The following is an 8,762-nucleotide window of genomic DNA, read 5'->3' as shown; positions in this document are numbered from 1 at the left end:
AAGATTGAAATATTTTAAAGTGTTCTTGAGATAGTAAAAAAAAAAAAAAAAAAAGTAAGCATGTCAATAAGGGAGCCAAAGCAGATCCTCTTGGTGCTCCGACAGGAGATCGTTTCATAGAAATAGATACCGTTTTGCCATCATAATGCATTTACTGCAGAGGAGAATGATATTAAAGCATGTGTAAGAAGAGAGTACTAGAGATAGCCCCAGCCACCCCACATGCCTTTGCCCACTGCTATGGTCTGAATGTCTGTAATCCTAACCTCCCAATGTGATGGTATTAGAAGGTAGGGCCTTTTGGAGTGATTAGGATATAAAGATGGAACCCTCATGAATGGGAGTAGTGCCCTTATAAAATAAACCCCAGAGAGCTACTCATCCCTTCTATCATGTAAGAACTCAGCAAGAAGGTGCCATCTATAAACCGGAAAGTAGACCCCCTCCAGACACTGGATCTACCTGTACCTTGATCTTGGAATTCCCAATCTCCCGAAATGTGAGAAATACATTTCTGGCTTTTATAAGATACCTAGTTTACAGTATTTTGTTACCGCAGTTCAAATGACTATGAGACCCACATTCCTGGCTGAAATGGGATATTTCCAGAAGTTTCCTCATGCTGTCAGTAATGGACACAGTGTACCACCAATATATCCTTCATGAATAAAAAATTTATTTTCCTAACTGCTGGAAGGATTCCCAGCAGATAGCCCAGCTATCCGTTCTGTTTAGTGAGTTCCTCTGCTGAAGAGTCCCAGCTCCCCGATGGTCATGATTTCTTCCAAGCGTGGTCTATATTCACTGATTGATTCAGGGACATAAATATCTGTCCCTTTGCCCTAAGTTGAGACAACTCTAAAGGGCTATCTGTCCCAGTTTCAGAACTCCCCATGGAGTCAGTTGAGGCCTCTGTTGAGACTATGTTGCAGCCCAGTTTATTCCTCTGCCCAATCCTGTCTCCTGTCTTGCTTTTCCATTCCACACATACTGATTCCGAGCACATTTCCAAAGGAACTTCCTGCTCTGCAATCTCTGAGTCTGCTTCATAGGGAACTAACCATGCAATATTACGAGAAGCATAGTACCAGTACCAATAGTACCAGAAGTGGAGTCAAGAAAGCAGACATTAAAATGGACTTTTGAAGTTGAATTACCCATCACTCAGCTGGTAATGAGGATTTCAGCACTGGTAATAGTTGAAACACAGATGGTCCCTGCACTTGATCTTAGCCAAAAGGCTGAGAAGTAATACAGATAGTCCCTGGCATAAAGTCTCCATGCTACTGCTAAAACTCATCGATGGTGAACTGCAATGATATTTTGGTGAAAGAAAGTACACTAGCATGTGTGATGTTTCTGGCATTTGAAAAATACTGGGTAAGTAATAGCTATAAGGACAGAAAAATTGGATGCTATATTCTATGGGCACTTTAGGAAAAAATTAAATGATGAGGGTGATTAATAGGCAATTAAAAGTTAAGTTTGTTAGCCAGGGTACCTCCTTTGTACCACGCAAAACATATTTTGATCTTCTACAGTTAGTGGGCAATAAAAGCTGAAGACCAAGCCCAGCACATAGTAAGAGTAGTGGAACTTCAATTTCTGCTGCTATGCCTGCTGTGCCAAGATCAGGCCTTGTATGGGAAAGAATGGGGTCCTGACTCACGGAATCGTGACATCCAAAATCCTTGAATCCCCAGATTCCCCTTTTTTGGGAGCCTCAGAAGTGGTCTACTCCTTTCTATTAAAAGTCTGAATTCCCCCTTTACTTGAAGATAATGCAGACAGGTCATCCCCTGCAGCACAGTAGAAGCTACAACCAGGATCTCCGCAACTTCCCCTCCTTGCCACTGGGACAATAATGGCCCAGCTGGAACATGATGGAACATCCTGATAAAGAAGAAAACGGACTCTACCCCAAAGGAGCTGTAGGACCTAGCCAACATATACTGGCAGAAGCTGGGAAAATTCACATGGTGCTGGATTATGAGAGTGCTAGATCAAGAGGGGTGGAACATAAATTTGAATAAGAGAGAGCATTCTCCTGACATACATGCTTTCAAATTCTGGCAAAGACCTAAGGAGATGGTGTAAACATGATGTTAAGATGGTTCCTAGGAGCATAGGAAAAGTGATGGCCCAAAGTACACGAGGTAAAAATAGAAGTATTAGTTCTCATAGAACTATATAAATAGTATGGCTACCTATAAAAATAATAAATTCCATGCAACTGGAATAACTGAATATTACAAAATTCGGATTACATAGTTATTTGCATAACAATGTTTTATTCTCTGTCAGTAGATTTGAAGCTGTTTGAGGTCAGAGACCATATATTTTGTTCAGAACTCCATACCCAGTGCTTACCAGAAATTAATAGACTTCTAAATATCAGCTAAGCAAATAAATTAAGGAATGTAATTAAGAGAAATTATATTTCACATAAGTAGACTAGAGATATGCAAGATATCTTTGAGATATTTTTCCACCTCTGACATTTTAATTTTTAAATCTTGATTCCACAAAATTTTTCTATAGTGTTAGTCAACATCTCAGAGCATTTAAAGAGAATGCTTTTGCTTTTTAAAAGGCCTTTTTCTAAACCAGTTCTTCCTTTGTCTTTTTTGGGGGCATAATTATTTTGGGTACAATATTACAGGATGGTTTTTAAAGGAGCCAAAATAACATAGGTTTGAGTTGGCCTGAGGAGAGCTCTTATCTGTAGAAAGTCATCAAAAACCTGATCTAAAAAGAACATACTGACAGTCTTTTGGTTATTGTCCTCTTTCAGTTCTTCTTGTGGTGATGGGAATGGGTAAAATTTTACACAAGTGATGACGGGAGGTACACATAGTGTTAGCCCTTGAGTGGTTATAACAGCAAAGACAAAAGACAGGAGGGAGACACTGGTTATTGTCCAATAGTTTTTGACACCTACGTTTATCCTCTACTAAGGAATTTTTTTTGTCTTGCCACATTACTTCTGGCAATAAAAACCCACTAATGACAATAAAGAGTAAGTCTAAAAAGCTCCCTCCATTTTGAGAAAGTTTCTGGAAAGGGCAATAAGGAAGAAGCATTAGTTGAGGCTTGTCTCAAAATAACTGAAGTGTTGCTACTGGTTGGTTCTTTTTCCTTTCACATTCCTCTTTACAAAATAAGGTTTATGTTCATTGATCAAAGTATTTCTTTTCTCTAAACCCAAGAATTTTCAAGTTGTTAGATTGTTTTCCTCAATTCATTTGTTTCCATTACATTCTCCATATGAAAAACTCATTATACTTTTTGCTACCGTGGGAATGTCTTATTGCTTAAAACAGATGTTAATGACAATTTGATTAGAATGAGATGTCAGAAAAGTCAAAGTGACTGTGGGAAAGAGTGTTAACACCCTCTGGGGTTAGGAAAATATCTCCATGTTGTATTGACACACTTGGAGGACTAATGTCACAATTCTTTTTTTGGTTATTTGTTCATGTGAAACAGATTTGTAAGCCAATCTCAAAGGTTTCTCCACTCAAGAGACATTTTCCTAAATGATTAGTTTTGAAATTTTTCTGGAGAGGAATAGTAAAAATATTCTTCCTAGTTATCCCACACTATTTCTCCCCACTCACCCCCACCCCACCTCCTTGTATCAACAACTCAAGTACCAGGTGGTCTCTGTACTTGCTCTAGTCTGAAGGTGTGGAATAAAGAAGGGGGAGAACCCAGATGGGGCTGAATGAAATACCTGCTCAGGACATAGATTCTGTTTTGTCTTCTGAGATGTTGTTAATTATGCTATATCAGAGGCCCTTATTTCCAATCAGTGTGTGACTCTTGTGAACTATAACTCATTTGCTCCATCTCTGCTCAATTACCTAGGGCCTCTACTGTGGACTTCAGATGGGATGCAGGGGCTTCTATTCTTGCTTTAGTTTGATATATTCATGGATTCTTTCCTTGCACTGTTCTCTTGCCTTCTGACTGCATTAGCCAGCTTCTCTTCAAAGTGAAGCATGTTGGTGATGCTTCTTAGGATCTTATCAGTTCCTCTTTTGTCCTCAGTACTGCTCTTGGATGAGGGTGCTGAGAAAAAAATGTCGCAGCATCAGAAACTTCAGTTTCTGTTATTAAAAAAAAAAGAATTTGAAATGTATGTCCTGATGTCATTCTCTATTCCTTAATTGGTTTCTTCTGGTGAATTCTTAGCTTTGCTTAACATGGTTATTATTGTTGCCTACTTTCATTGGGTACCGGGGAGATTTTAGGCCACTATAGCACTATGCTATCCTAACTTGCAACTGTTTCCGCTTAACACATAGCATGCAAGAAATCTGAACTTTGTGGGGAGACTTAACTAGGGGATGCAGAAAGAACCAGGACCCATTGATAATCTATCTGGACAGATTATCTTCTTTAATAAGATGACAAACTGAGGTGACTAAGTCCATGTCTTGTTAATCACTGATCCTTAAATAAAAGAGGAAACATAAGAGCAAGTTTGTATGCTAGGTGTTTGACATGCTCCTCTTCAGCAACATATTTTGGCACACTTCAGTCAAATCTATACTACGTAAGCAAGGAAAAATAAAAATATGAGCAATTATTATTTGAGCTTAGGCAATGAATAAACTACATGTAATTATCAGCCTTAGCTATTTCCTTTGGTTAAATTCATGAAAAAGTTTCCTGATGTTTCTTTTTAAAATTAGCTTGCTTCATTTGGATTTCCAAAGAATTCGAATGTGATTCATAATTTAAAAGTCTGATTTTAAACACACACACACACATACACACACACATACAGCCATGCATCACATAACAAGAGGAATACATTCTGAGAAATGCATCATGAGGCAATTTCACCATTGTGTGAACATTATCAAGTGCACTTACACAAATGTAAATGATACAGCCTACTACAAGCCTAGGTTATATGGTATAGTGTGTTGCTCCTAGGCTACTACACGGCACAGCATGTTGTTCTGTCAAATATTGTAGGCAATATTAAGCTTTGTGTATCTAAACATATTTAAACATAGAAAAGGCACAATCATCGATGATCTTTTATATCATAGAAATATGATATAAAAGATAAAAATGTTACACCTGTAGAGGGCACTTACCATGAATGAACTTTGGAGGACTGGAAGTTACTTTGGGTGAGTCTGTGAGTGGTGAATGAATGTGAAGGCCTAGGACATTACTGTACACTGCTGTAGACATTATAAACATTGTACACTTAGGCCACACTAAATTTAAAAAAAACACTCTTTCTTCAATAATAAATTAACCTCAGCTTACTTTAAATTTTTGTTTTATAAAGTTTTTAATTTTTTACCTTTTAAAATTCTTTTATAATAACACTTAAAACACAAACACATTGTACGGCTGTACAAAAATATTTTCTTCCTTTATATCCTCTTTCTATAAGCTTTTTTATTAAAAATATTTTTGTTTCTTTTTTTACTTTTAAAACTTTTTGTTAAAAACTGGGACACAAAAATGCACATTAGGCTAGGCCTACACAGGGTCAGGATCATCAATATCACTGTTTTCCACTTCCACATCTTGTCCCACTGGAAGGTCTTCAGAGGCAATAACATGCATGGAGCTGTCACCTCCTGTGACAACAATGCCTTTTTCTGGAATACCTCCTGAAGGACCCGCCTGAGACTGTCTACATTTAACTTTCCTTTTTAACAAGTAGAAAGAGTACACTCTAAAATAATGATAAAAAGTACAGTATATATACATATATATATATAAACCAGTAACATAGTTGTTTATGATCATTGTCAAGTATTATGTATTATACATAATTATATGTGCTATACTTTTATACTATCAACAGCACAGTAGGTTTGCTTATACCAGCACTACCACAAACATGTGAGTAATGGATTGTACTACAATGTTAGGACAGCTACAGAGTCACAAGGTGATAGAAAATGTTCAGCTCCATTGTAATCTTATAGGACTACCATCTTATATGTGGTCTGTCATTGACCGAAAAATTGTTAGGTGGTACCTGAGTGTATACATACACAGAGACAGAGACATTTTGAAACTAGGATTAAAAAGTAAGCCTTTATACAGTCCTTCACTTCTTTAAAAGATAAATTCTATCTAGATTCCTTGCTTAATGCCAGGAAAAATATCTATATATATAAAGAATTCAACCCATAAAATTAAATTAGAAAATCATTGGCATACTTAACTTGTATCACCTCTTTTAAAAATTCTGAAGATCTTTCACTATTTAAAAAATTTTTTCAAGTCAATGAGAGGATAGGATTGATAGAAGGAAATATAAGGAATTAGCTTTGCATTTTGAGTATCTATTTATTTATTAAACATTTTGTATATAGAAGGTATTTAAGGTTTAGTTTCTCCAAAGATACCTATAATTATCTCATATGGAATGTTCCATTCTGCTTTGTTCTTATTTGTCAACAAATAAATTATTCACTTAAAAATATATGTATGTATATTTTAGCACCTACTATCTTTTCCCTTTTCAAATATGCACAACAAAACTTGCAAGCCAAAAACACAACAAACAAGAAGTTATTTGATCTGCATAAGTGACATAAAATACACATATTACAGCTGAATTTATGAAATGGTTGCTTTCAGGCACATTACTCTTAAAATAATGACTCAATTTTGAAGTAGATGCTGATTCTCCTTTCATACATTGTGTCTTTCGGGTTTCAGGTAGTCAGTGATGGTAAATGTCAACTAACATCTTTTTCAAAATTACATGTCCTTTGTGAACTTTCTTAATAATTAGAAATTAAGTATTTAATTTTTCAAAAGATAGGCACTTTTGTCTTTTGGAGCTCACTGTTGCCTCAAATTATGACAAAATATAAAAACACTACCAAACAATAATATATAAATAGTTGCAAATTTCTACTATACAACAAATGACCCAAAAAACTATAAGAAACAGTGCATTATGTATGACTGAAGACTGCCCAATTACAATTTCCTGTATATATTTCATATAGACCTAAGCTGTGATTTCCTACAATTCACCCTAACCCTAGCAACTGGTGGTCTGGCAGCTTCCTGCCTCTTGCAGACTGTGGCATAGACTGGTGGGTCCTTTAGTGGTGGCAAGAGCAGTGAGTGTGAACACTTCTCTACCACCGCCGAAGACTTGCAGGATTTTTCTGTCTTTATATACACCTTTAGGCATTCTGTATACTGCCATTTAAAGAGAAGTGTTAGTTACACTGCATGTGGGAAGGGTTACAAAAGAGAGAGCGTGTTGCTTGCTGTCTTTCACACTTAATCCCATGTGAAATAGAATCTTCACTGCTTATACTTCTCACACACTACCTAGGATCAGTGCAGAAAATAGAAATGAAAAGTGGAGCTCTATCAGATCCATGCTGGATTATTTTACTGCAACTATTAATAATAATGCTTAATTGGAAAATAAAAACTGAGACAAATGCTAAGCCAGACAGGAGATTAGGACAGACGGTATAATCTGAGATTTTCTGGGCGAACTAGAATATATGGCCTTTACCTCTTAGTTAACATTATTATCATGGCCTCTCCTCAGCCATTTAATATGCACCTGAAAACTATTTCGTAGGCTAGGGGCAATACCCTGTGTGTAGTCTTTTGCTTCTTGGTTATAGAATGTGGGTTTCAGACTGTCCTTCAGCCTTTGAGACGAAAAGATCACTGTATGTAAAAGGACTCTGCACTGGACTAGTGTTTAAGTCCCTCAAATTCGTACATTGAAATCCTAACTCCCAAAGTGATGGTATTAAAAGATGGGGCTTTTGGGAGATGATTAGGTCTTAAGGACAGAGACCTTATGAACAGGACTAGACTAGTGTCCTCATAAAAAAGGCCTCAGAGAGCTTGATCACCCCTTTTGCCATGTGAGGACACAGCAAGAGGGCACCATCAATGAATCAGAAAGCAGGCTCTTGCCAGATGTCAAATCTGCTGGCACTTTGATGGTAGAATTCCCAGCTTCTAGAACTTTAAGAAATAGATTTCTGCTTTTTATAAGCTATCCAGTTTATGGTATTTTGTTGTAGGCATAAGAGCAGCCTCAGGTCCCTCAGGGAATAGAACCAGGAATTAAGGGCACATTTATTCTCTCTCTGTCTTACAGAAACACACACACACACACACACACACACACACACCTTTTCATCTTTCTGTGTGTTGGGTTTATTTCCCCCACCTGTGAACCAGTTCTTTTCACATGGCCATATGGTTGAGTCATAGCCTGTGGCTGCTGTACTACGAAAGCAAAAAATCTTCTCGCCTAATTTATTTTTTATGTCTTTTTATTGATACATAATATTTGTACATATTTATGGGGTGCACGTGATATTTTGTTACGTGCATAAAGTGTGTAGTGATCAAGTCACAGTACTTAGGGTATCCATGGCCTTGAGTATTTATCCTTTCTATGTGTTGGGAACACTTCAAATCCTCTCTTTTAGTTATTTTTAAATATACATTATGTTATTGTTAACTATAGTCACCCTACTCTACTGTTGGACTTTAGAACTTATTCCTTCTATCCAACTATATGTTCATACCCATTAACCGAGTTCTCTTTATTTGCCCCTCCCACCCTTACATCCTCCCTGCCTCTGGTATCTATCTTTCTACCCTCTACCTCATGAAATCGACTTTTTGCATTTGTCTTTCTGTCCCTGTTTATTTTGCTTAACCTAATGACCTGCAGTTCCCTCCATATTTTTGCAAATGACATAGTTTTATTGTTCTTA

The sequence above is a fragment of the Gorilla gorilla genome, chromosome 10, assembly GCF_029281585.2.
Source record: "Gorilla gorilla gorilla isolate KB3781 chromosome 10, NHGRI_mGorGor1-v2.1_pri, whole genome shotgun sequence".
In the NCBI taxonomy this organism is placed as follows: Eukaryota; Metazoa; Chordata; class Mammalia; order Primates; family Hominidae; genus Gorilla; species Gorilla gorilla.
This window is presented reverse-complemented; position numbering follows the sequence as displayed.